Below are 10,424 nucleotides of genomic sequence, written 5' to 3'. Positions count from 1 at the left end.
CATCTTCATAAATTTGAAGATTCTTAATCAATATTTTATATATGTTATATTTTGCTTTTGCTCAAGTGATTTGTCATCATAAAAAAGGAAGAGATTATTGCTCCATGAATTGATTTTGATGATTATAAAATATTTGAGAGGGTTACTAATGATTTTGGCTTGAAAAAAGTTTATTATATTTCAGGAGCAAAATCATAATTTTATCAAGTTTTGATTCGAAAGCCTCAAGAGCAAGAATAGAAGATTTGTGATCTATTGAAGATAATTTCATATTTTTTAGATGTATATTTTAAGAAAAAAAATAAATTTAAAGAAAATGATCGATCCCTAGGATCGATCCCTGTCAAAAGGAGCTGAACGGCACGCTATTTTTGGCTGGCACACCCAAAGAGAACGATCCTTGGGATCGACCTCTATTGTCTGTGCAAGTCAAAGATACAGAACAGTCACTTTCTGTTCTGCACCACAGAGATCGACCCCTGGGATCGACCCCTATGCAGGGGACGACCCTATGAGTCGATCCCTGCGACGAAAAATCTCCATAATGACTAATTTTTCAGCTCATTTTGGTTGTATTTAATGCTTATTTAATACTCTCCAACGGCTCCAAATCTGTCCAGATTTCTCTCCACCATCCATTGAAGATATAAAGGCACTTAAAAGAGAGAAAAACAGAAGAGATTCAAGCATTCATTTCAGGCCTAAGCAAAAAACCTTCTTCAAGCAAAAGAAGCTTTCATTTCAAGTTCACCAACCCCTCAAGAGCTCATTCAAGTCTTCAACAACCTTGAGAAAAATTTAAAAAAAAAATTATTATTGTGTAAAGTGTACTTAAAATTTTATTTGCTTATTAAAGAAGCTAAACTTATATTTCTTTATCATTAACTCTTATACTCTGTTTTTGTCTTGATCTTTAGTTTTGGAAGAGTTTTAATACTTAGATAGGTTGATCCAAACCTTGAATCGGATTGTATTGGGTTGGTTTGTACTCAAAAAATAAGTGTTCTAGCTTAGGATAGCTAGAGTCAGAGGTACCAATGTTGTATTCTTGTTGAATACATTTTAGTGGATTTAAATTCTCAAGTAAGAGCTTGGAGAGTGAATATAGGTACAAGATTGATACCGAACCACTATAAATTTTGATTATTTATGTTGTACTTACTTGCTCTCTTTCTAAATTTCTTTATCTTCTTGCATTCTTGCATCTCATTTCTACACCTTGCTTAAATCACTTACTACATATAACTTGCTTTTTATTACTTAATCCTTGTGGTTCTAAATTAACTTTAAAATTTCAAAAACCCAATTCACCCCCCCCCCTCTTGGGTTGTATAGCTGGGCAACAGGCTCCTTAGCAAGTGCTATAGCTCCATTGTTATCACAATAAAGTGATATAGCATCCGATGTCATAACTCCAAGCTCCGCGACGAACTTCTTGAACTAGAAGTCTTCTTTTGCAGCATCCGAAGCAGTGACATATTCAGCTTCTGTGGTCGAATCTGCTATGATAGATTGCTTGAAACTTTTCTAGCTGACTGCGTCACCATTATATGCGAACATATATCCTGACATAGATTTTCTATCATCAAGATCATATATGAAATCTGAATTCGTATACCCCTCGACTCGTAACTCAGAACCTCCTCCAAAAATCAAGAACAAATCTTTAGTTCTTCTCAAGTACTTAAGAATATTCTTCACAGCTATCTAGTGCTCCTTGTCTGGATTCAGCTGATACCCACTCGTGACACTCACAGCAAAGGCAATATCAGGTCAAGTACACAGCATGACATGTATGAGGCTCCTTATGGTTGAGGCATAAGAAATCCTACTCATGCATTGAACTTTCTCAGATATGATCGGACACATCATCTTGAAAAGACAAATACCATATCTAAGAGATAAATTTTTTTTTTAAATTTTTTATGTTGAACCTCTTCAGTACTTTCTCTATATATAACTTTTGTGACGGACCTAGCATCTTTTTAGATCTATCCTTATAGACCTTTATTCCAAGAATATAAGATATTTTTTCTAGATCTTTCATGAAAAATTTCTTGGACAACCATCTTTTGACCGAGGTTAGCATAAGAATATTATTCTCAATAAGGAGAATATCATCAACGTATAATACAAAAAATGTTATTACACTCCCATTGATCCTCTTGTATACACAAGATTCCTCTTCGTACTTAATAAAATCAAACGATTTGATCGCATCATCAAACAAAGATTCCAACTCTGAGAAACTTACTTTAATCCATATATAGACCTTTGCAGCTTGCAGACTCGGTAATCACCATCACCTGAGTGAAACTCAAAGGCTGCTTCATATAAATATCTTCCTCAAGATATCCAATCAAGAAGGTAGTTTTCATATCCATCTGTCAGATTTCATAATCATAATAAGCTACAACAGCAAGCAGAGTATGGATGAAATTTAGTATGGCTACGGATGAAAAGATTTTTTGATAGTCAATACCTTTGCGCTGACTATAATCTTTTACCATGAGCCTAATTTTATAGGTCTCTACCTTACCATGTGTACTTATTTTTCTTTTGTAGATCTATTTACACCCAATGGATACTACACCCTCGAGTGGATCCACTAAAGTCCATCCTTGGTTCAAGTGTATTGAGTCAATTTCTGACTTCATTGCATCTAACCATTTCTTAAAATCGATGTCAGATATCATCTCGTCAAAAATATTAGGATCATCATTATGATCCTTATCTCATATAAAGAATATTTTCTGTACTTCCTCTGTAAGCATACCTATATCTTTCAAGAGGATGGGAGATCCTGCTAGATCTATGAGATGGTAGAGGAACATCAACTACTGGCTTATGAATAATGAATTTTAGAAGATCCATAGCTCTTTGCTCTTCAGAGACTTTCTCTTCAAGCTCAATTAACCTCCCACCGCCACCATCCTGAGTAAACTATTTTTTCAAAAATATGACATTTTGACTCACAATATTGTGATCTTGTGGAAAGTAGAAGTAGTATCCCGTTAATTTTTTTGGATATCCAATAAAATGAGCTATTACAGATCTATTCTCTAATTTATCAGCCATCTGTCTCTTGACATAGGTCGGACATCTCCAAATCTTAAGATAACCTAGACCCAGCTTCTTATTGTGCCATATCTCATATGGTATGGTAGAAATAGATTTTGATGGAATCCTATTTAATAAATAAATTATAGTTATTAATAAATAAATTATAGTTAATAAAGCATATCTCTAAAGATATAAGGATAAATCAGTAAAGCTCATCATGGACCTGACAATATCTAATAGGATCCTATTTCTCCTTTCGGATACTCCGTTGAGCTGAGATATTTCAGAAGGAGTCTATTGAGAGACTGTCACTGTCCTTAAGATATTTCAAAAATTTTTGACTAAGGTATTCACCTCCTCAATCAGATTGAAGAACTTTAATGAGTTTGTCTGTTTATTTTTTTACTTTATTTCTGAATTTTTTAAATTTTTTAAAGACTTCAGACTTATATTTCATCAGATACACATATTCGTATCGTGACTGATCATCGGTAAAGATGATGAAGTAACTATAATCACCCCTGATCTGCACATCAAATTGCTCACACACATCGTTGTATCAGGGCAAGTAACTCGTGGCCCTTCTCCATGTCCCATAAAGGATAACTTCGCTATTTTTTCTTGAAGACAAGATTCACAAGTTGGGTACGACTCTGAATCAAAAGAACTAAGGATCCCATCTTTTTTTAATTTATTTATCTTGTCTTCTCCAATATAGCCTAGTCTATGGTGCCACAAGTATTTTTGGTTAATTTCGTCTCTAGATCTCTTTTGACCTAGGACACTCATCACTTACTCATTTAAATTTACATTCGCATCAATATATAAGTGATAAAGATTATCAATTAAAAGACCATATGCAAGCAATTTATTTTATAAATAAATAGAATAAAAGTTTTTATTGAAATTAAAATCAAAACCATCATGTGCTAGTACAAATACGAAAATCAAATTTCAACTAGCTACACGAACAAAATAACAGTCTTTCAAATCTAATCTAAATTATGATGGTAATCGAAGAGGATAAGTACCAACAACTTTTGCAGTAACTTTTGCTCCATTGCCAATCCGAATGATTATATCACTTTTTCTTAACCGCCTACTTTCTATTAGATCCTACATTGAAGTACATATATGAGCACTCGAATCAGAGTCTAATATCCAACTAGAAGTAGAAAAAACTGTAAGATTAGATTCAATTACGAACATACCTTCCAAAGGTTTGTCACCTTTTTTGATCTTCAGGCTCTCTAGATAGAGTGGACAGTTCCTCCTCTAATGGCCTTCAGTATCACAGTAGAAATACTTTCCTTTTACTTCAGCCTTCTTCAGAATATCCTCCTTTGGCTTGCTCTCTTTCTTCAGCTTCTTCACAGATTTACTCTTTTTCTTCTATTTAGACTTTCTCTTGGATGAAGAAATCCACTCCACAATGAGAACAATGCCTTTTAAACTCTTCAAGGTTCTCTCAACAGTGACCAACATGTTGATCAGTTTGGATATAGTGCAATCCAGTTTGTTCATATAAAAATTTACAATAAATTGACCATATGAACTCATAAAAGATTCAAGGATCAAATCCATCTATAATTCTTTTTGCATATTTAGCCCGAGCTTCTCAAGCTCCTCAATATCCTTGTTCACTGTCATACAGTGCTCATGGACGACTGTCCTTCACGTATCTTCAGATTGAAGAGTCTCTTGGATACTTCGAAGTACGCTGTGCGGTTCTGCTCACCATATAACTCTTGTAGATGAGTTATCATAGCCGTAATAATGGGCATATGCTCATGCTGGCTTTGCAACTTGTTTGATATGGAAGCCAGTACATAGCACTTAACCCAACTGTCTTCATCCGTCTACTTTTCATGTGTTGTTCTTTGCTCAGTAGTAGGACAGTTTGATAATACTAGGAGTTTCTAGTCAAGTATATGATCTAATTTTTCAGAAGTTAGGACAATCTAGAGGTTTTTAAGCTAGTCTTTAAAATTGATTCCGATCAAACGGTTGGATTCAAGGATGTGGACTAGAGGGTTTGAAACTAACGTATATGATTTAACTACAAGAGTAGAGATTCAAGTTAAACTTTTATACTTTAAATTTATATTTGCTCTAAGAATCTTAAGAAGAAAATAATGACTCCCACTATTTTTTTCGATCCCTCCACTCTTCGGGTAGGAAATAAAAATCCTAACGAGACAACTAGATTTCTAGTAGATACTGCAGTCTCATCGATGTCATGTATCTCACCTAACAGTTATTAATAATATGCACACTAATGTGTAGATAACTCTTCGCTCAGATGCTGCTTTATGCATATTGCAGTCACTTGGTCTCTAAGTTATGTAGGCTCATGTAATAGTTATTGACCACACTTAGTTAAATCCAATCCACCATTCACAAGCTAGTGCAAAGCCATCATTGGGTCCCTCACCTAACAGTTATTGGATCCAACTCCATCCTTATCCTAGAGCAACTTTTTATTAATAGAGTTGTTGTATGTTCCCGATGCAACTGAACCACTGTGACCAATGAAAAACAATCAACACCAGTACCACTCCCGTACATCTACAATGATGGAAGACTTATGGACTTAATATTTATTAGAATATTTAGATTTAGATCTCATCTAATCAGTCATCATATAACTGATCTAATTAGCATGGGCTAAACCAAACCACCAAGCAACCTTATTCAAGACAATCTTTCAAATTGGCCAGGTAAGTAGAGATTAGTGGGATCCCTCCATTGCTTTCCTTAGATACCAATAAATTAGCTAAATCAGTAAATAGAACTAATTAAATAATCACATCTCAATTACTTATCTTAGACATCAATAGGTTAATTGATCCAAATAGGTTAGCTTAAGCGAATCAGGCTCAAGCCATCGAGCCGAATTAGGTCCTTAGGTTAATTGATTATACGTATGAATTTTAATAGATTTGATCAACAATAACTATATAATCTAAAAACTTAATTGACCTAATCCTAATCAATGCTTGACTTGATTTAATCAATTACTTAATTGAATTAGATTTATTATGTTCAAATCAAAAATCCTAGATGCAATCTAATTACATGATCTAATTTTTGATTTATTCTTGATCAAAATTCTCATGCATAAATATAAATTTTAGATTCTAAAATTAAATTTTAGATCTAAATTTTTTACATAAAATATAAATTTTAAATTATAAAATTAATTTTTAGATTTAACATACAAGCATATATCTCATATATGTATATAAAATTCAGATCTAAATAAAAATTCAGATTATAACATGATATCATATATCTAATATATAAATCATGAATCAAATTGAAACTAATTTTTAGACCTAAATATATAATCATACATCTCATATATGAATTGTAAATTTGATTAAAATAATTTTCAGATTTATGCATGCATCTATATATCATATATACATGAACCAAAAAATGATCTAGAATAAATTTCAGATCTATGCATGCCTTCACATATCAAATATATAATCTAAAAAATAAATTTAAAAATAGATTTTAGATTCAAAATAATTATCTATACATCTCATATATTAAAAAAAATTAAATTTTAATTTTTTTTTAAAAATATGTATGTTAATTTTATACATATGAAACCCGTAACTCTGATACCACTATTGGAATTTTGTGTAGGGGCATATATGTATGTTTCAATTTTTTTTTCTAAATATCATAATGAAATAGAAGATTAAAATATTTTTTAATCTAAATCATATATACATAAAATATAAAATATAAAAATTTATTTCATATACTGAAATTGAACACATACTGAATTTTATGCTGAAATTAAATGTGTGATCGAATCACATACCTGTTTCATAATTTTTTTTTTTGAATCTGGATCTGAAAGAGAGTAGGTTCTTTCTTAGCTATGTAAGTATCCAATCTCTATGAGTATCTACTCAGGATCAGTCTGAAATAGCCCTATTTGGTGTTGATATTTCTTCTTCAAGAATAATTACCCTGCGAATCTGAACGAAGCCTGGAACGCGATCAACTCTTTGGTCTTTTTCTTGATCTTTTTCTTCTCTTCTTTTCTTGCTCTTCTTTTCTTGATTATGAAGTAACTAAGATCTAAAAATCAGCCACCAAGTGGAATGTCCAAGCTCCTTTTGAGCGTGGAGATGGAGAATGCCCAACCCCCTTTAGGCGTTGGAACTAGAAGGGAGAAGAGAGAGAGGCATGGAGAGACTTTTGGGAGGCATGGGGCTGCTAGAAATTTGATGCTTAGAGCCTTAGAGAATGTTTCTTTAAATAGGCAAAAGGTTTCAATCCTATTCAAAATCAAATAGCCCCTTAATTAAAATCCTACTTGCATTAGAAATCCTTGTAGCCTTAGATATTTGACCCCTTTTAGGAGATTCATGAGGCATCAACTATTGGAGCCTTTTCATCTACTTTCTCACATGCCACATGGAGTTTAGATGATGCCCCATGTTGGTCCCATATGTCCTCTATCATGTGGGCATGCCCAACTTGATCAAATTAAGTGGCGCCCCAATGCAAATAATCAGGAAAGTTGATTAAGGGTTTGAACCCTTAATACATATAATCCAAAACTCTGGGCATCCAACAATTGGGACCTAATAAATCTAATTTATTAAGATTATTAGCAAGTAATTAACTCAAATTAATCTTATCAAAATAAGTAATTCAAGTGCAAAGAAAAAATTGGATTCAACTATGTGCTTGTAAGATTATCCTAAACCTAATAGAATTTTTCTAAATCCAATTGAGACTTCATAATCTCAATTGCTTATTATAAATCTAATCCTTTTATTGTATGATCACATTAGTTTAATTCTATCTGATAGTGAGATATACCATGATCTCTATCATAGTATCATTGAAACTCTTTTCAATAGGTCGAAACGATTTCACTCTAACTTATTAAGAATTATCGATCTTGAGCAACCCTAGCAAGCTCTCACAATCCATCAGTGATATCTAGCAGTATGTAGTGGCAACCTAGTAAAATCAAAAAAAAAAAAATTTGAGATATAGTTTATATGTGATTCAGTTTCTCTATCATGAGTCCCAACTAGATGGTAGGTTATGAATGAATAGTCAAATCTCATCATCAGTCATATGATAGATTCGATTAGCTCAAGTCTAATTATGATCTTCATAAAAAAAATTTTTCATTAATCATACTGTTGTGGCCACAGACTCTCAGACTAAGCCTCTCAAATTTTATAGGTCTATTTCTCTCTATCAAGATCGATAGATTCTATCAAATACGTACCCTACTCTTACAGTGAACCAACTATCATCAATATCTATTATAAGGTCTCAATAAAATCATATTTATATATCAGTCAAACTCCAGCAGCCTCACTGCGAGCAATCATGCTATCACAGATCAAAAAATCATTCACACAACTATCGCATCGAGACGATCACTCATCGCTTAGTATCTCTACACTATAGACCAGCAACTCATCTACTCTGAAAGAAACGATCTATACGTCGGTTTATCCAGATCAATCACCATCTTTATAATGATACTATGATCAAAAGTATTTAAAAATTATATACATGCCTTTAATTCTCAACACTTTAAGAATATATATCAAAGTACTAATTCCATCGATGATTCAAAGACATATCACTCTTGAATGAAAATTAAACTTATCCTTTTATTGATCAAATCAATATTTTAAGCATAAAATTATGTCTTAGATTTATTATAATATATCAGCCATATTGACTTCTCGGACATACATCTAGCATACTCATTGAGCCGCATATGGCCCGAGTACTACATAGTATCATGACTTCTTGCATATTCAGCTATTTTTAAAATTTTGGATTGGATTAGGTTTGGGTTCTATAATCATTTACTTTATACTCCCAAATTTTACAAAAATATTTGTTGCTAAATAATTAATATTTATAATGACATGACATGCAAACTTAATTGGTTAATTTGAACAAAAAATATATTATCGTCCCCCTCCCAAAGGAGAAGAAGGGAAAATAGGTTGAGTTGTTTCCTTTTTTTTTTGTTAATGAGGGCATTTAAGATAGGTGCATGGGTCATACTAATGGGTTGAAGGATTTTCCTATCTGTATATATGTTTAATAAAATATTTTCATATAAATAAGACTCTGATTTGATTTTGTTTTTCTATAATTATAGAACACCTTAGAAATATCTCTAGAAAAAAAAAAAAAATCATAATTTGGCTCAAAAGTTGGGTTTGTGCTTCATGAGTTAATTGATAAGCATCAATTCAGAGAGAGATGTTCTAAAGTTTAAACAAACCTTCCAGAGGCTTTTGTGAAAAATATTTTTTATTATTCTTTCTGTAGTAGATAACTATTTATTTGAAAATCAGATATTAGATATTGTATAGCATTTTCGATCTTCAATTCTATTGGCATCAGTGGCTTTATGTTTTTTCCTTCATATTCTTTCTAAATCTTAATCCCTCAAATTAGAAAATATTATCTCTTATATGATTTCTTTGTCTAGCTTTTTTGAATTTGCGCATAGTAAGTGCTTATGAATGACCATTGGAAGGATTAGCTCTTGTTGTTAGGTTATCCTTCTACTAATCTTTTAGATGTATAGAAGGAGTTTGTGCACAGTAAAAGTCACATGGCTAATAGTTTTGTTAAATTCACTTATTTTCATAGTTAAAAATATGCTTCCACTACATATAAATAAACAAATTTTTATTTCTATAGATTATATGTGAATATGGAAACAAATGAATATAGTTATAAACACAATATATTATAAATATAATCCAACCAAATATTGATCATTCAGTATTAGGAACAGAATATTTTTCAAGAAATGAAAATAACTATTAGCAGAATGACAACATCAGAAAGAAACCATCCAATAATGTAGCACAAAGGACAAAAAAGAATAGAAATGAATTATGAATATCTCTACTTTTTTATTAGTAAAATATTCACAAAATTTAGAGCATAATTATAGAAAATCTCAAAAATTAATACCCAAAAAGTACCAAATAAAACTATAATGGAAGAAATAAAAAAAAATATGGCCACATTCATCATATGCATATATGCAAAAGAAAATACCTTTACCCCAAAAATAACTTCACTGATATAAAGCTATTCTCCACAATCGCTAGCTATAAAAGAAAAATAATTATCCCAACAAACTTTATGCAAATACTAAAATAATAAAAAAAGGTAATGCACCATGAATAAATTCTATATAAACCCTATATATCTAGTATCATCCTTCAGAATTTATGGGTTGATCTCTTTCTTAATAAGTCCTATATATATTATTTCTCAAAGCAGCAATTCAAGAGAGAGGGCAAATTAGGTTTTTAAAAACTTGTGATGAA

This window comes from Elaeis guineensis, chromosome 1, assembly GCF_000442705.2.
Source record: "Elaeis guineensis isolate ETL-2024a chromosome 1, EG11, whole genome shotgun sequence".
Lineage (NCBI taxonomy): Eukaryota > Viridiplantae > Streptophyta > Magnoliopsida > Arecales > Arecaceae > Elaeis > Elaeis guineensis.
Note: the sequence above shows the minus strand (reverse complement) of the source record.